Genomic DNA, 16733 nt, shown 5'->3' on the forward strand with positions numbered 1-16733 from the left:
TACAGTATAATTCCTATAGGATATATATATATATATATATATATATATATATAGCATAATAATTTTACTACAAATACAATATATTTTATTTTTACACTTCTTAATTTAACATGTTTAATGCGAATAAAACAATGCTTGCTTAATGTATTCAGTATAAAAAAAAATTTCATCAGTATATAATATGCTTAACATATATTAAGACTTAACACGTATCAATATGAAGGTCATTTTAAAAGGTAGCTTACATTTACAGTATCCAGAATCTGCGTTATAATATATCTCCTGATTTCCTGGGTTTGATGATACTGTAGGTCTGGAAGTCACATATTTCATAATTACCATTTTCAATCCCTAATTAATATAGATAAATATTTTATTAAAATATATAGAAATAAAAATGATCATTGAAAACTCATATGAATATTATAGTGGTATCACTATAGTGGTATCACCTTGAAGGCTTTCAAGTCTGCAATAAACACATTACATTTTTTCTTGTCACAGAAGCATCTTTAAATAGGTTTTAGCAACTCTAAATCAGTTTAACAATTAATACAACTAATTGGTTTATATATTTTAAACTCACATCAATCATGTGGAGGCTTATCCTCTGCCCTCCAATTAATCTTTAGGTGGTATAGAATATAGAAATCAACTTGCAAACAATTGGTGTTTTATATCTAAAATAAGCACAATTTCTAAACTTTGTTATTCCTTAGAGTCAAATTAAATTTTTTAGTACTCACATGTGCTCTGAACTCTTTCCAACAAGAGAGTGAACTGACCTGTCAGGAACCCCTATTATACCTCACTGCTGATAGTACTTTCTGTTTATTAGATAATTGGTAGTTTTTTCTCAAAAACATACTTTTCAATGCTCCTAATATTTTGTAAGAACTGTCATTGCTTTTATAATTACTTCTTAGTGGTCCCAACCGGGATTTATAAATATAAATCAGACTTTTTCAGTATGTAATTTCTTTAATAAACTTAATTGTGATTATTTCCTTCCTGGATGCATTCCGAGCCTTTTTCCTGATTCTGTTCTCTCTCTCTGACTGTGATATTATAATTCTGTACTACTGAATGTTGCTGTCACTTCTATGTTTCTACGCTGCAAAATGGATTGATGCGATTCTATCTGTTTTTTATCAAGTTTTCCTATTACATGTATAAATTATTACAGTGTGGTTTATTTAATTGATCAATTATATTAATTTGTAGTTATTTTTGCACTTCTTAATTTACCTATCATCCTTTATTATATATCTTCCCTATTTATTCTCTTGATATACACAATTTATTTCCCCTCTTATTTTGACTAACTTATTTTAAAAAACTTATAATCTGCTCTATGTGTCTATTTAAATAATATTTTTTTTTTGTTTTTATCACTTATAGTGTTATTCCTATGAACATATAATGTGCATATATAATTATTATGTTTATATCTTTTCATTTTTATTGTGCTACCCATCTAAACTTTTAGCGTGTTGTTAACTAACTATTGGATATTTATTAACTATTAAATCTTTCTAATTTATTCTTTTTACTATTCTTAAAATATTACTATCTCTATTATTTTTGCCAATTGTTAAATATTACTTTCACCTATGGTGATCTCTGAGATCTAAAGGTCAATTTCCCCATCTACTGTACATTTCTTTATTTGATGCTTGTTCCAGTGACCCACATTAAATATAACAAACAACCACCCTAAAAAAACTATTGTTTTTTTATTCAATTCTCATTAACCTTCATTGTGACCAATGTTTCACAAAAACAATATTTTACACACTTTTTCATAGAAATGAGACAATATTAATATTTTCATTCAAGCATAGCGGTGACAGACAATTCAAGGTATAAAACCAATGTGACTCTTTCTTTGCCAGTTTAAATTCCTTGCTTCCTCCTCTAGAATCTTTTTTAACATGTTTTAAAACTGTAAAGCTGAAATTCTTTGCACTATGTCTTTTTCTTTTATGTTCCTTAAGTGTTCTTGTATGGAAAGTTTTTATTGTCTTTTAGTCTTCCCGACATAAAAAATTCCACAGCCACAAATAATTCTGTATACAGGTTGAGTCTCTCATATCCATATATTCCGAAATACAGAATATTCTGAAATATGGAATTTTGTTAGTATGACTGAGATAGTGTAACCTTTGCTTTTTGATGGTTCAATGTACACAAACTTTATTTAAGGCACAACATTATTAAAAATATTGTATAAAATTACCTTCAGGCCCTGTGTATAAGGTATATATGAAACATACATTAATTTCATGCACAGTATGTACACAAACTTTGTTTGAGCCACAAAATTATTGAAAATATTGCATAAAATTACCTGCAGGCTGTGTGTATAAGGTGTATATAAAACATAAATGCATTCTGTGGTTAGATTTTGGTACCATTCTCAAGATATTTCATCATGGTATGCAAATATTCTAAAATATGGAATATTCCAATATTCAAAATATCCCTGGCCTCAAGCATTTTAGATATGGGAGACTAAACCTGTACTACAAAGTTTTTATTGCAAGTTACTACACTTTTAAGTGCATAACTTTGTTTATCATTAATCTTTCATACAAAGGGAGTTTTTTCCATGTATCTGCAACATATATATTTATTCAATGGATAAACTCCTACTTTTTTATCCAAAAAAATCCCTTTTAATGGGGGCTGCTATTCTTTTATAGATTTTAATTTGCTGGGGGCTAGTATACTTCTCAAATTTGTTGTTATCTTCTAAACCATTTTGGTCAGTTGTTGGAGGTGGGGTCCTAAAACAGGATCATTTAACAAAATGTTCCAATGTTTAGCTAGGATTATCTCTGTTTTTCTATTTTCTTTATTAAATTCTGTTATAAATGGTCTTCCATTTTTATTAGATATTTATTTAGATTGTTCTCTTAATAGTTCAATCCTATTTATATTTCATAATCGTTTCTGAGCTTCCTCAATGGTTTTTGAATCATAGCCTCTTTCTAAGAATCTATATGCCAATATTTGTGATTGGTCCCAGAAGAGTTCATCATTACTACAGTTTTTCCTAACCTTTAGAAATTGTGCATATAGAACATTGTTCTTCCAAATGGGTATATGGCATCTGTTTGATAGAATTAAACTGTTTGCATTAGTTTCCTTAAAGTAAGTACTAGTATTTATACTTTCAAAATCATCACTTTCTGATTTTAAATCTAAATAATCTCTACCTTTTTATGATGTTTGTGTGTGAATTTTAAATTCTAATAATTCAGAATTATGTGCAATAGGAATTTATCTATACTCAGTAATTCTCCATCACATACAAAAATCAGGTCATCAAAATATAGTGGCCAAGTCAGTTCCATGTCATTGGAGGAAAAAATCACCCTCAAATCTAAAATAATTATGTTATAAAATATATTTTATAGTAAGATGTTTTTTATACTAAGATGATTTTTTTCTCATGCAAGTGCATTTTTTTATTTATTTGTGAGAAGTTTTTTTTACTGCTTCTATGCCTTTACTATGGGGGATAGAGAAGTACAACATTTGAACATCAATAGTAAGCAAATTTAACTTAGGTGTCCATTTAAGATCCTACATTTTTTTTATTAAACTTGTTGAATCTTTTAAGTAATAGCTTAGTTTTTTATATAGGGTTACAATTTTAAATCTACAGTATATAGTGAATAGATTAGCCATCAGGGAATTAATCCCTGATATAAATGGTCTTCTGTGTGGGCAGTCTTTGTTAATTTGATTCTTTGGTATGTGATAAAAAATAGGTATTCAAGTACTTTTAACATTTAGGTACTCAAAATCTTTATTACATATAATACCTAAATTTTTTGCTTAAATTTATATGCTTTTGTTAAATCTGATACTCTATCCTGAATCATGACTGCCCCCCTTTATCAGCTTGTTTTATAACTACTGATACATCTTCCTTCAGTTTTATAATTGCTTGTTTCTCCCTAGAGTTCATATTGCTGGTTAAATATTTTTTTTTCCACCTTAATATTCTTAAAATCCTTCCTCACTAATTCATAAAATATATCGATGGAACTTCCTCTAGACTCCACTGGGTAGAATTTTGAAGTGAATGACACTAATGGTTCTTGTTTTGGTTCATAAGACAATTTTGGTAATGGATTTAAAAAAAATGCATTTGCGAGGTTAAATTCCTAACAAATTTGTTTAAGTCACTAAATAAAATTTGTTCACATTGAAACCTGGAAAAAATGTCAGGCCTCTCTCTAATACCCGAGTCTGTGGGCTTTATAATTGTTTTTTTTAGATAATAAATATGCCTGTTTGCTTCAGCTTGCCTGTCCTGTGCCACCTCCATGCACCCTCGTCCTCCATGTGTCTGGCTTCATGGGTTAAGGTTATTTGAATCCTGGTGATGAAATGTTCATGTACTATGTACCAATGCGTTTCAGCTTTGTAAAGCCTTTTTCAAGGTTGAACGCAGAAGTACATATGGTGATAACATTAGTGAGAGTGCAGATTAAGAGGTGATGTTGGTGATTACTTAAAGTGGTGATACAGTATTAGTAAGTGTACAGATGATAAGGTGATGGTGATGATCACATATGGTTATAACATTAGTGAGAGTGCAGATTAAGAGGTGATAGTGATGACTACCTAAAGTGTTGATACATTATTAGTAAGTCTGCAGGTGATAAAGTGATGATCACATACGATGATAACATTAGTGATAGTGCAAATTAAGAAGTGATAGTGATGATTACCTAAAGTGGTGATACAATATTAGTAAGTGTATAGGTGATAAGATGATGGTGATAATCACATACACTGGTAACATTAGTGAATGTGCAGATTATGAAGTGATGATGAGCAGAGAAGTAGTGTGGAACCATGGTGCTCGGAGAAAGTGCATATCATAGCTCCCCCCTGTACTGAACCGTGCCAGTGGGGTATGGCCAGCCTGTGGGGGAATACAGAAGAGAAAAACAGCAAGCAGTGGGAGTATCATGCTGGGCATTGAGGTCCCGTTGGGGGAATAGAATGCTTCAGGGATGCACTATCTGACATTAATGGGTAGCTCCTTTGGCACTGCTTTATTTATGTTTAGCACATAGGATCCGACTTTTATCTCATTTGAATCATTTTTATTAGTCAATAGAGGAGATTGAATTATATATTCTAATCATTTATCTTAAATATTCACTAGAGCACACCTATGGGAAGCTCCCTTCTCAGTTATTCTCCTACTTCACAAATATAAATTGCCCCTATATTAATGTGAGTACTACTAATCATGTTCTGTCTACCACCAGTATTATTATTTCAGGTCTCCTAATATTTTTTTTAACAGACCTTTCAAATAACACTTTGTGCTCATGCCTAGGAACTCCTCATTACTTTAAATAGCAAAGCTTACCTTATAATTGAAGTTTAGGATTTTACCACAGATGTGTCACTTTTAAGTAAATTGAAGCACAATGAATGAATGAGAAGAAAAGGAGGGAGGGGATCAAAAAGGAGAGGGGAGAGGAAAATGCTGACCAGAGAGGGGAGGTGACAGAAGCCAATGAGAAAGAAGAGGGGAGGAGCAGCCAATCATGGAGGGGAGGTCACAGAGGCTAATAAGAAAGGAGAGGAGAGGGGTGGTGATAGAAGCCAATAGGATAATGAGAGTAGTGGAGTGGTGACAGAAGTCAATAAGAAAGGAATGGACAGGGGCAAAGAACCAATCACAGGGAAGAGAGGGGACGGGATCAAAAAGGTGAGAAGTGAATGTAATCAATCTGACAGGAAAGGGGAGGTGACAGAAGATGATCACAGAGGAGGGAGGGCCAGAGGGGAGGCAATCTGAGCAGTTTAAGGGAGCATGAAATGTAAAAACAGATTCAGATCCGTAACTTATTTAGGATATAGAGCAATCAAACCAAGTTAATACTTACAGGTGGCCATCATACAGAGTAGCACCCCATGATTTCCGATTCCCTGGAGCCATTTTGGCACCTGGAGCTCATGCTCCACTGGAACCACCCCCACTACATCTCTAATGATGAGGTCAGGTTTTAAAATATTTATATGTGGTACAAGATTCAAAAATATTTAAGAATTATGTTATGGCATGGAAAATTACATTTAAAAAATAAACTACACCAATTTAATTTTAAAATCATAATCATTTTTTGTCTTCCTTCTTTGTCTAAGATATTTTTGTTTCCTTTTACAGCTTAAATTTATGCTATCCCAAATATGTTCAAGAAACTAAAGGTAATGTCCATTTTGCTATTAATAGCAGTCATTGGCTTTCTTTGTAAAACTACTCTTAAACATAAAACTACATACATCATGCATTTCCTCACTTCTAATGGCTTAATAACAGGATCATTAACCATAGAGAATAGTTCTCTTCATATAGACAACAGTGATATAATATCCAGTGAACCAGGAAAGGCATAATTTAATTCTGTTAGTCCAAATGTTGTTCTACGCCAAGGTAATGGCATCCTGTTCATGGAAACCACTGACAGAATGGAACCACCATCCTTGGTCTTGTGTGCGCTTGAATCAGCAGCTCGTGTCTACCCTGACAGACCCATCGTCTACTTCATGAAAGGACTAGGTGACATAAACACAGAGGAGGAGGAGAGCAATACTCGGAAACATTTCCCAACTCTCTCATCTTTTCATAACATCTACTTCTTCCCTCTGAGAATGGAGGAATTATTTACTGACACGCCTCTTCTGCCGTGGTATAAAAAGGTATGTATTAGTATAGCTAGAAAGATTTTTATTTGCATATCATACAGTAGTAATATTATGGTTATACTACAGAACAACAATGCTGTACAGAGAATAGTGTGCTGAACCATTTGCTTTGGGACTTTGATAAAAGACTGCAGACTTATGTTGTGCATATGGTCAAGTTAATCCAGAAATCAGTCAGAGCCTCTTAACAATTCAACATGATAGGTCAATATTAGTATAATATCATGATAACATGAATTATTAAGTGTTAAGTGCAGGTACTATGGCTGTACTATAACTGTTACACACATATAATTAAAGTGGGTCTTAAAGGGGCTTTCCTCTAGCTTACAGGTATATATAAGTAGTATTCTATTATATTTTCTACATAAATATATCTACATGGTGGGCACTTTGCTACAAACACCTGCTTGTTATCTAATCAGCCAATCATGAGGCAGCAACTCAATGCATAAAAGCATGCCGACATAATAAATAGGTCCAGATACTGTTGCATAAGTTACAGTGCTTGTAGAATTCCACATAATGAGCACCACAGCTGCATCTTTGTGAAAATATGCAACTGTCACAACTACCGGGACTGGTATTGGGACACCCACCTGCGGTGTCTAGGATCCGCCACTTGCATACAAATTGCAACAATAGGTTGCACAACGGTTAATCATCAGACTTTTGAGCAACCCAATGTTTGCACAAAGATGCACTATTGGTCTCACATTAGTAGAACCATTGATCTTCTAAACAAGCCTATGATTGCTCAGAATGTCTTTCTGATGTCAGCCACCTGAGCCATTGTATGTACACAGATGCAGTTCCAAGCTGAGACAAGCCCCCCAAAAGGTCACAACTTGCCTGCGGTTGACTCAACCCCTGCCTGTTACCTCCCACAGATGCTCACTAACTGTCAATTACTCTGTATTCAAATCCTCACTGTGACCACTGTCGGTAATACGTCAGGTCTCATGCATAGTGCAACTCAGATGAATGTGCAGTACAAATCTAATCCCTCAACTCTGCAAACATTGGCATTTTGTCCACCTCTGAATCAGGCCCAATGGCCTATTCAGCTTGGAAACTTGTCAAAATTCTTCAACACTTTTGCTTGTCTCTATATCCATTATTAATGAGACTATATTTCCACACAAGTCACAATTAGTTCAAAGATAAAAGATGTGCTCCCTGCTGCAAATAAATGTGTTCTCATTTTGTTTCATCTAATAAAATGCCTTCTGATGAAACTGCTGTTCTGGAGCAATGAAACGTAGCCTAGAACCAGTCCCCTTTAAGTAGCACACATCTCTGCCTTTGGTAATCATTGCTTATACAAGCTTTTCCTCCATATATTTATGATAGAGGATGTATGTTACATGTCAAGCAATAGACTTTATTAGATCTGGTGTTCAGCTATATCGGAGAGGCAAACTGTCCCAAAATAGACTACTGCAGAGCTTTGGTTCTCTCATCCATTTCATTGGAGGGATCTCATGGCCTTTGTAATAAATATCTCTGTCTCTGTCCATTGGGAGGTTTAATGACTGCTCATTTCTTTACTAACAATTGGGATTCTCCACATGAATTGCTACTGTAGATCCTTCATTAAATGATCATCTATAGTATATTCATTTTATTGGATATTCTATTATACTGTACATGTATGTACACACACACACACACACACACTTTCTTAGCATATCTTTCTCATATGCAGCTTTTTTATCGATCAGACATGTATTCATCTAACTCCTGGGAGATTTCATTGTGAGATTTAAAGATTATTATTTGTTTTAATCTTTACATGATATTTGCACTGTTTTATTTCTACTTTTAATTAAATATGTTCTTCAATTGTCCTTACAGTAGTGCTGCAAATTTTACTTTCTCTCCTACAACTTATTTACTGTTAAAATGTAATGTGAAGGCTTTGAGAGAACCGTGGCCTATGAGTAAAATGTCCGGGTGGATCAAAGGCAACTGGTCTTTATTGTCTAATTATTGAATTGTCCTGGACTGGACTTGCTGGACTATCCTATGCTCTCTAGTCTTTTGTAATGCTAGTTAGTCTTCATATTCTGCATGAATATCTGTTTCGGAAATGGCTGAATTTTCTTTACCTATTATATTAAATATTGTGAATTAATTAATTTAATTAATTCTAGATGTAAAAGTAAAATGCTTGTTGCTATTTTATATACAATTACTGTAACAGGATTTTTTGCCAAAATACTATGCATCAACTTGCTTAATGTTCCCTATTTATGCATTTGTATCAGTGGCATCATGAGGGGGGGTTGGTTCTGGCCACAGCTGGGTGTCACCCTCGGAGGAGGTGACACCAAAATGCCAGCTCTTCTGCAGTGACAGGAGCCGAGTACTGCAATGTGACATTCTCCTGCAGCACCCAGCTTCTGTCATAGAAAAGGAGCTGACAGTGCAGACTGCCCAGTCTCCGGAGTGATGTTATTGGGATCCCCCATGAGGTCACACTCCCTTTATTTAGTTTACATTCCCTTTAGGCTTGGCACTCCTCTGGTGTCCGGGGAGTATCCAGTGTTTGTACCAGGTGTCACCAGACCCAGTGATGCCTCTGCATTGCATACAAATGTTAACTTAATGCAAGTTCAGTATTGTTCCATGCAATATTTACTTAAAATGTATACACCAATGCTGATCAAAGGTACTAAAAAACTCTAAAACCTTACATGTTGTATTATCTAAAATAATGTACTATATATCATTTAAAATTAAACAATTAACAATATAGACCCCATGTTTTGGTTTTAGTAAAACCACCCTCAAGTGTTTTGGTTTTTTTCTGTATTGGTTTTGAATTTCTTAAATATTGATAAAGTACTTAAATCGTGTAATTGTGGGCTGTTTTTGTTCCTACAGTATAATTAACTTCAGTAACATTAATTTCCAGTCATTTCCATCTTAAAGCTCACAATATTGTTTTCACCAAAATTGGCCAATGCGGCAGTGAACTGGCTATCTAAACTAAGTGACAGAGCAGCAGCACAAACACATGGCAGTTTCAAAAAGAATATAGTCACAGACAGGATGGCAGCTTAATATAAACTATATGCTGCTATAGAATGCAACAGAATGTTTTCATTAATCAAGAACTAGATCAGTGGCCCACGGCTAGCACAGATAATGGAGGTGGAGTATGTAGAGGAATCTAGAAAAAGCATTGATTGATTGATTACAATGTTAATATAACTATGGAAAAGAATAAATCAGAAAAATAGAAAACATTATTAAAAACAAGTATCCAAAATCCCAATGAAATTGATTACAGTACTAAAGTAACTATTAAAAAAGCAAATGTGAGACTTGAAGCAAACTATTAAATAACAAGCACTCAAAATCCCAGTGAGATTTTTTTAAAGTGGAAACTCAATCCAAAAGGCAAATCACAGGACTCAGGATTCAAGGTAGAGTAACGGGCTAGTTAATATTGATAATGAATTCATTATTTTATTATTTATATGCTTAAAATGATACTACTCTATATCTGCTTAGAAGCTGAGGGAAACAGGGCCTAAATGACTGGATAAGAGGCTGGTAATGGATGTCATTGCAGGACACAAAAGACCATGAATGCCCCAGTAAAGTACAGCAATATACACTGCCTGTCAAACATACATAATCCTGGCAAAGCCCACCCACCCTTATTTTGTATATTAAAAAGTAAATGTACAGTTTAACAAACCGAGCACTGCAGTGACAGAGATAGTCACTTTTGTGGCTAAAGTGCTTGGGTTTTCTGGGCACCCACAAAACAAGCTACCAATGGGCCTAAGGCAGCTGTTAATGTTAATTGGTATTGCTAAACATCTCTACTGTTGGAAATGTCATTATGATCCTCGTCCTTTGCCTTATCAGTGTTAATATCATCATCACAAAATATTAGCTAATTCCCAGTGGAAACCACTATACCAGAAGTCTCTGGGCCTGATTCACTATGGAACACAATATTGCAGTTCAACTGCGATAGTATGCTAATCCATTTTGATCACAATGCAAACTCAGCACTACATACATACTTTACATTGCACACATCCATAATACTTAGCAGAATAGCAAAACCATCAGTACAATTGAGTATAATCACAGCCTCATGCACACTTGCACAAGCTCTGACCTAACACAGAATTTGCTAACACCCACGCACACTATGAGACTTCAGACTGCATATGGCATCATAGTGGATCATTTATGCATGCCCTGCAAAAATGCATGCAAACGCACTGGCACACCTGCATTTCCCAGACCACCCCTTGTCACCACCCACAAACAGTGCTTCCTGTCAATCATCTGGGGTCTGCGTAGCTTCTGCAATCGCAGTTCCAATTGCAATAGCTATTCCACGCATGTGCACTGCCATGCATATGCAGGCGCAGAATGCAACAATCGCCCGATTGCATGCGTAATTGCAGTTGCATACAGTAGTGAATCAAGCCCTCTGTACTTTGCTGTAACTAACGGAAAAGGTCTACCTCATAGACTTTGAAGTTCATTTTTATGAAAATTGTTTCACATTTTTAGGAAGTAGCCTCCTATGTTCATCGCTCACAAGGTTCTAAGCACACTTTCCAAGTAAACACTGGAGGGTGGGCAGCTTGACTAAGGCAAAGCTAGTTTCTACAAGGGGCTTCAAATTTCCTTTTTTCCTCCTAGTATTCAAAAAGACTGTGTGAAATGTTAATAAGTATATTGTCATTAAAATAATCATCTACCATTCTATTGATTATTACTTTACAGATTAATTAATGGTAGAGATGTCAATAACTAGGGCAATTATTTTAAGCCTGACCAGATGTCATAATGGTGTTTCACTCTGGTGCGCTGAGTTTTCTCATCCTCATCACCAGTAGGTCTCTTGGAAATAATTTTTTTCCTGGCAGCAGAACTTACAGGAAAAAATGAAGCTTGAGATGTCATCTTGAAATGTTCCACTTGCTCACAAGTAATTCTTTGCATCTCTTACTATGTGTGTCAATTTGAAAGAAAGCCATTAAATACAACTTAAACCTAGGATCCAGCATGGTTGCCAATATGTAGCAATCCAAATTTAAAATATTGTAAACCCTTTGATCCTGGTGAAGCAAATAAAGAATTTATCTACAATTCTAACATACTTAGCGGAATCACTTTGTTTCTTCTCCTCCTTGAGTTTCTTTAGCTGCGTTTCCAGTAGTTTAATTAAGGGAATCATCTGAATCAGGCTGGCAGTTTCTTAACTCGCTTCATTGGTTACTATTTCAAATGGTAGAAGTAGCTTGCAAAAATGGATAGTATTCTTCACTGTGCTGGAGTAAGGTACATTCCCCCTCCTCTCCCTATGTCATGGCTTGTTATGTATGTTTGAATGGCTTGTTGCTGTTCTTCCTGTCACTGAAGCATATAAAGGTTGGAATTCCACCTGCTTATTATCTCATGCTTCAGTTGGTGGCATGGCATATGGAACTGTTGTTGCAGCTGCTACAATCTTCTACATGTGGTTGGTGAATGCTGAAAATGCCCATACATTTTATAGGTGATAGCCATCTTGTCTTGTATGGTCCTGTCAATTTTTAAGAAATTTGAAACCACTAAGTTTATTGTTTGTGCAAAACATGGTATGTGTTGAAATTCACCCACTCATAATGCTTGTACAATTTTACTTGCATTATCACAAATTACAAAACCTGAGGAGTGTCTAAACAGGGTAAGTAATTTTTCAATAAGATCCCTGAAATTTTCCTACTGGTTGATGCAGGTATGCCTCTTAGTGAAACCTCTGATACAGTGAGTAGCCTGCCTGTGAATGAGCTGGTATTGTGTGTTAGATACTACTGCTGTGTAATGTTTAGAGTTTTTAGATCCAAGTCAGGGCCCATGGACTGGGCTGACAAGTTGTATCAGAATAGTGGTGGTTGAATCATAGGTCAACTCATTGGTGATGCATTCTAGGCTCCCAGTCTGCCCCTGCAATAAATTGAGTGGAACTCAACCTCTTACCCAGAATGTAGGGATAAGAGTCTGGACCCAGTGTTTTAGAACTCATATAGCAAAGCAGCAAGTAATTAAGGTAATTGGTAGTCTGTCTGGAGTCTGCTAACAGATGCTGCAGACTGATTATCAAAGCTGGGTCACTGAAGCCTAAATCCTCAAGAAGGAGCCTACAGTAGGTCCAGCACCCAGTCTCCAAACAACTGGTATGAATGCTGTAGCAGAAACTCAGCATGAACCCCAATACTTGTGGACCCATAGAGAAACAACCACCATCGATAGTGATACAGATGGTATAGTGAGTAGTGAGTTGTTAGGATCAGCAATGCTGAGTACGAGCAAAATAATGCAGAACAGAAAGTAAACTAAAATACAGTGAGGATAAATTCCACTTGAACCTGCAGTGAGCATGAGAGATGGGGTTGGGTATGAAATACCGGCAGTTGGGATGCCTGCTGTCAAAATGCCGACAGCAGTATCCCAATGCTTGGTTTCCCAACAGGGGTCTGGTAAGTATACTAACCCTTCCCCCTTCTCCCCCTAACCCTAACCCTCCCTTTTTGCACCCTAACCCTCCACACCCCACACCCTAACCCTCCCCATTAGTGCCTAAACCTAACCATCCCTCCTTAGTGCCTATCCCTAACCCCCCAGCTTAGATGCCCCGGTGTACTTTTGTTTGGGATGGCGGCTGTCAAGATTCCGGCATCGGGATATAGACTGGCATCAACATTTTCATGCCTGTCTTTAGTCCCAGGCAGGCTTCCGATGCCTGGATTTTGACAGCCAGCATCCCATCTGCCGGCATTCTAACTACATCCTGGAGAGATGTACTCAGGAGACTTGCTAGTAAATGATGTCACTGTGGCTAAAAACTTGGCACTTGAAGCACTAGGGAAGACTTTGTAATGCCCAGGAGACTTCAGAACACAAACAGGCTGGAATCAGAGGATGACTCACAGACTTGGATGGTAGATGAACTGGAATTAGACAGATGATAACAGCAGAGTAGCCAGAGTGGAGCTAGAGTCTAGAACCAGGATTGAACTGGAGTGGGTCCTGGAGGTAGCATCAGCCAACCAGAGTGGAACCACAGGCTTGATTTATATGTGATTTTATATTGTGTAATAGCTATTATTTTACAATTCCCACTGGACTCAGTTGAGTCACTCAAAGTATATATTATTGTTTTTTTATAGTGTAACTTGTCTTGCTAAAATAAATACAATATATTTGAATTATCAAACCCTTCTAACCCATTTATCAAAAATAGATAGCTGTTGTTTTTGTGCCTAGGTGCACCCGCTTCATTGGACACCCTGAAATGCCTATTTCACATACAGAGCCTGATTCAGAGTTTAATAGTCACAGCCACATCAGTGTCTTTATGCTAATGCCATGGGCAATTTTATTCTTAGTCAGATGCCCACATGCAGCAGTTGAAAGCCATCTTAGTGCATGCCATCTGTACACCATCGCATGCACCATTGAGATTTGCACCAGACCTATGGCAGGTGCAGTTTCTCTGTCTGACCATGGTGTCCTGTGTAAGCACTATTGTGTCTTTAGATGCAGTTGCTGTCAGCTACACGCCCATGTGTGACTAACTAACTAACTAATAGCAAAATCAGTTCCAATCAAGGTTTAATGTTTGAGAATCATCCAGTTTACAGCTACTGTATCCTTATGCATTTCATTGTGTAATCATCATTTATTCTGATGTATATCTGTCATACTATATTGCTCTGAAATGTATAAAATACCTCTGGGATTAACAGTTAGGTCATTATCTTGAAGCTGATACAGAAGATGCATTAATTGATATACAGGGCAACTAAAAATCACATAAATAGTAGTTAGAACAAATCTCTATTAAACCTTACAAATTAATTGCAAACAAAAGATAATTGCACTTTATAATCACAAAAAAACATAATGATGTCTATAATATAAATTAAGCTTAGTCTCCAACCATTCAATCCTTTGACAACTTTGTTTAGGTTTTATTAAAAGCTACTCCAAGCTCTTTCATTCCCATGAGTGTGAATAATTTATTATTGAAACCTGCAGCATAATATAAATTAGAGATGAGAGGGTCTGGTTCTCCGGGAACCGGACCAACCCTAACTTCATGTATCCAAGCCAAGATCCGAGTCCAGCTCAGGGTTTCCTACCTGACTCGGATCCAAATCCCTCCGCACTCATATATTTGCTTCGGAATCAAAAAATGAAATTAAATTTACTACTAATCAAATCTTCCTTATCCCGCTTTCAACTACATAAAGTACATTCTCCAACTCCCTCAGGCCTCTTGAATAATAAAAACATTAGTTTCCTGATTTACCATGTTGGAAGTTGAACTGCCACAACTGCTGCAATCTTTGACATGCGGTTGCTGAATGCCAAAAATGTCCAGAAATGTTTATGGCCACAGACAGCATCTCCTGCATGCCCCTTTAATTTAAAAAATATTCTGAACCACCAAGTTGCTTTTGTGGGAAATGCATGGGACATATTGTTCACCCATGCTCTCCCCTCCTTCTTCATAAATTTGCTTCTGAATCAATAAATTAAATGTACTACCAATCAACCCTTCCCGTCCCTGCCTTTAACTACATACATTCTTCATCTTCCTCAGGCCTCTTGATTAATGAAAATATATGTCTACTTATGTGCCATGTTGTAAGTTGAACTGCCACGTGTTTGTGCCGTCCAATGCTGCTGCTTAGCTTAGTCAGCCAGCTAGCTTGGTGCAAATTTTGGGCCTAAGCCGATGAAAACAATATTGTGAGCTGTGAGGTAGTCATAATTGACTGGAAACTAGTGGAAATTAATGTTATTGAGGTTAGTAATACTGTAGGAACAAAGAAGCCAAAATTATGTGATTTTAGCAGTTGTTATAAATTTTGGGAAAAAAAATACAGATCCAAAACCAAAAACAAAATAAGCAAGGGTGGTTTTGGCAAAACCAAATCCAGATCCAAAACATGAAGGTGATACAGATCCAAAACCAAAACACGGGGTTGGTGCACATCCCTAGTCATGTGTCAGTTTTTTTTTTTTATTCTTCCACCACCTACTGAATCTTTCTGTATCTCCAGGTAGACCCTAAGAAAGAACGTTACTGGATGCATGTAAGCTCAGATGCCTTCAGGTTAGCCATGATATGGAAATATGGTGGCATTTACATGGACACTGACGTTATTTCCCTTCGACCCATTCTTAAAGATCATTTTGTAGCTGGTGAGCACTTCCAATGTACTAGCAGTGCTGTTTTTGGCTTCTCCTCACATTATAGCTTGACATGGGAGTTAATGGAAAACTTTGTTCAGAATTACAGAGGTGAGCTATGGGCACGCAATGGACCAGGAGCCTTCACACATGTTATAAAAAGGTTGTGTGGGCTTCCAGCATTTACATCTGTCGATGATATGATGTGTACAAATATTTCCTACTTTCATCCTGAATGCTTATGTCCTATCTTGTATACATCTTGGAAAAAGTATTATAAGGTGTGGAAGGATTTGCCAACCTTTTCTAAGTCTTACACCTTGCATACCTGGAACAATATGAACAAAAAAGGTAAAACCATGGTACCTGGTAGTAACACACTGCTGGAACATGTGTATAAACAGCACTGCCCCTCCACCTATGGAGCACTTCTGAGGAATGAAAGCATTTCTGCTTAGACAGGGATGATCCATCCATATATTATATACTGTATTAATGTTTCAATTGTATGATGTGATCTTTGCAATACTGTACATATCCTTACACTGAGCCAGTCCTGGTTGTGGAAATACAGGAGACAAAATGAGTAGGGTCCCCTGTATTCTCTGCAACCAACACTGGACTCTTTCTAGCGGGGTTGTAATGCCAGAGTAGGTAAATCCTTTTACCAGGTTCCCTGGACAAAGCTTTGACACCTGACTACTAGTCAGCCCAGACCAGGGAAACCTGCTGTTGGAGACCTCCTAATAAAGGGGTTCCCCCTC

At 36.3% G+C, this 16733-nt stretch overlaps 1 pseudogene; it reads left to right on the top strand.

The window, feature by feature from the left end:
- Positions 1 to 6228: 6228 nt before the first annotated feature.
- On the top strand, positions 6229 to 16427 carry LOC148522698 (alpha-1,4-N-acetylglucosaminyltransferase-like; annotated as a pseudogene).
- The last annotated feature ends 306 nt before the right edge of the window (positions 16428 to 16733 follow it).

This window comes from Taudactylus pleione, unplaced genomic scaffold (assembly GCF_031769625.1).
Source record: "Taudactylus pleione unplaced genomic scaffold, aTauple2 ptg000142l, whole genome shotgun sequence".
NCBI lineage: Eukaryota > Metazoa > Chordata > Amphibia > Anura > Myobatrachidae > Taudactylus > Taudactylus pleione.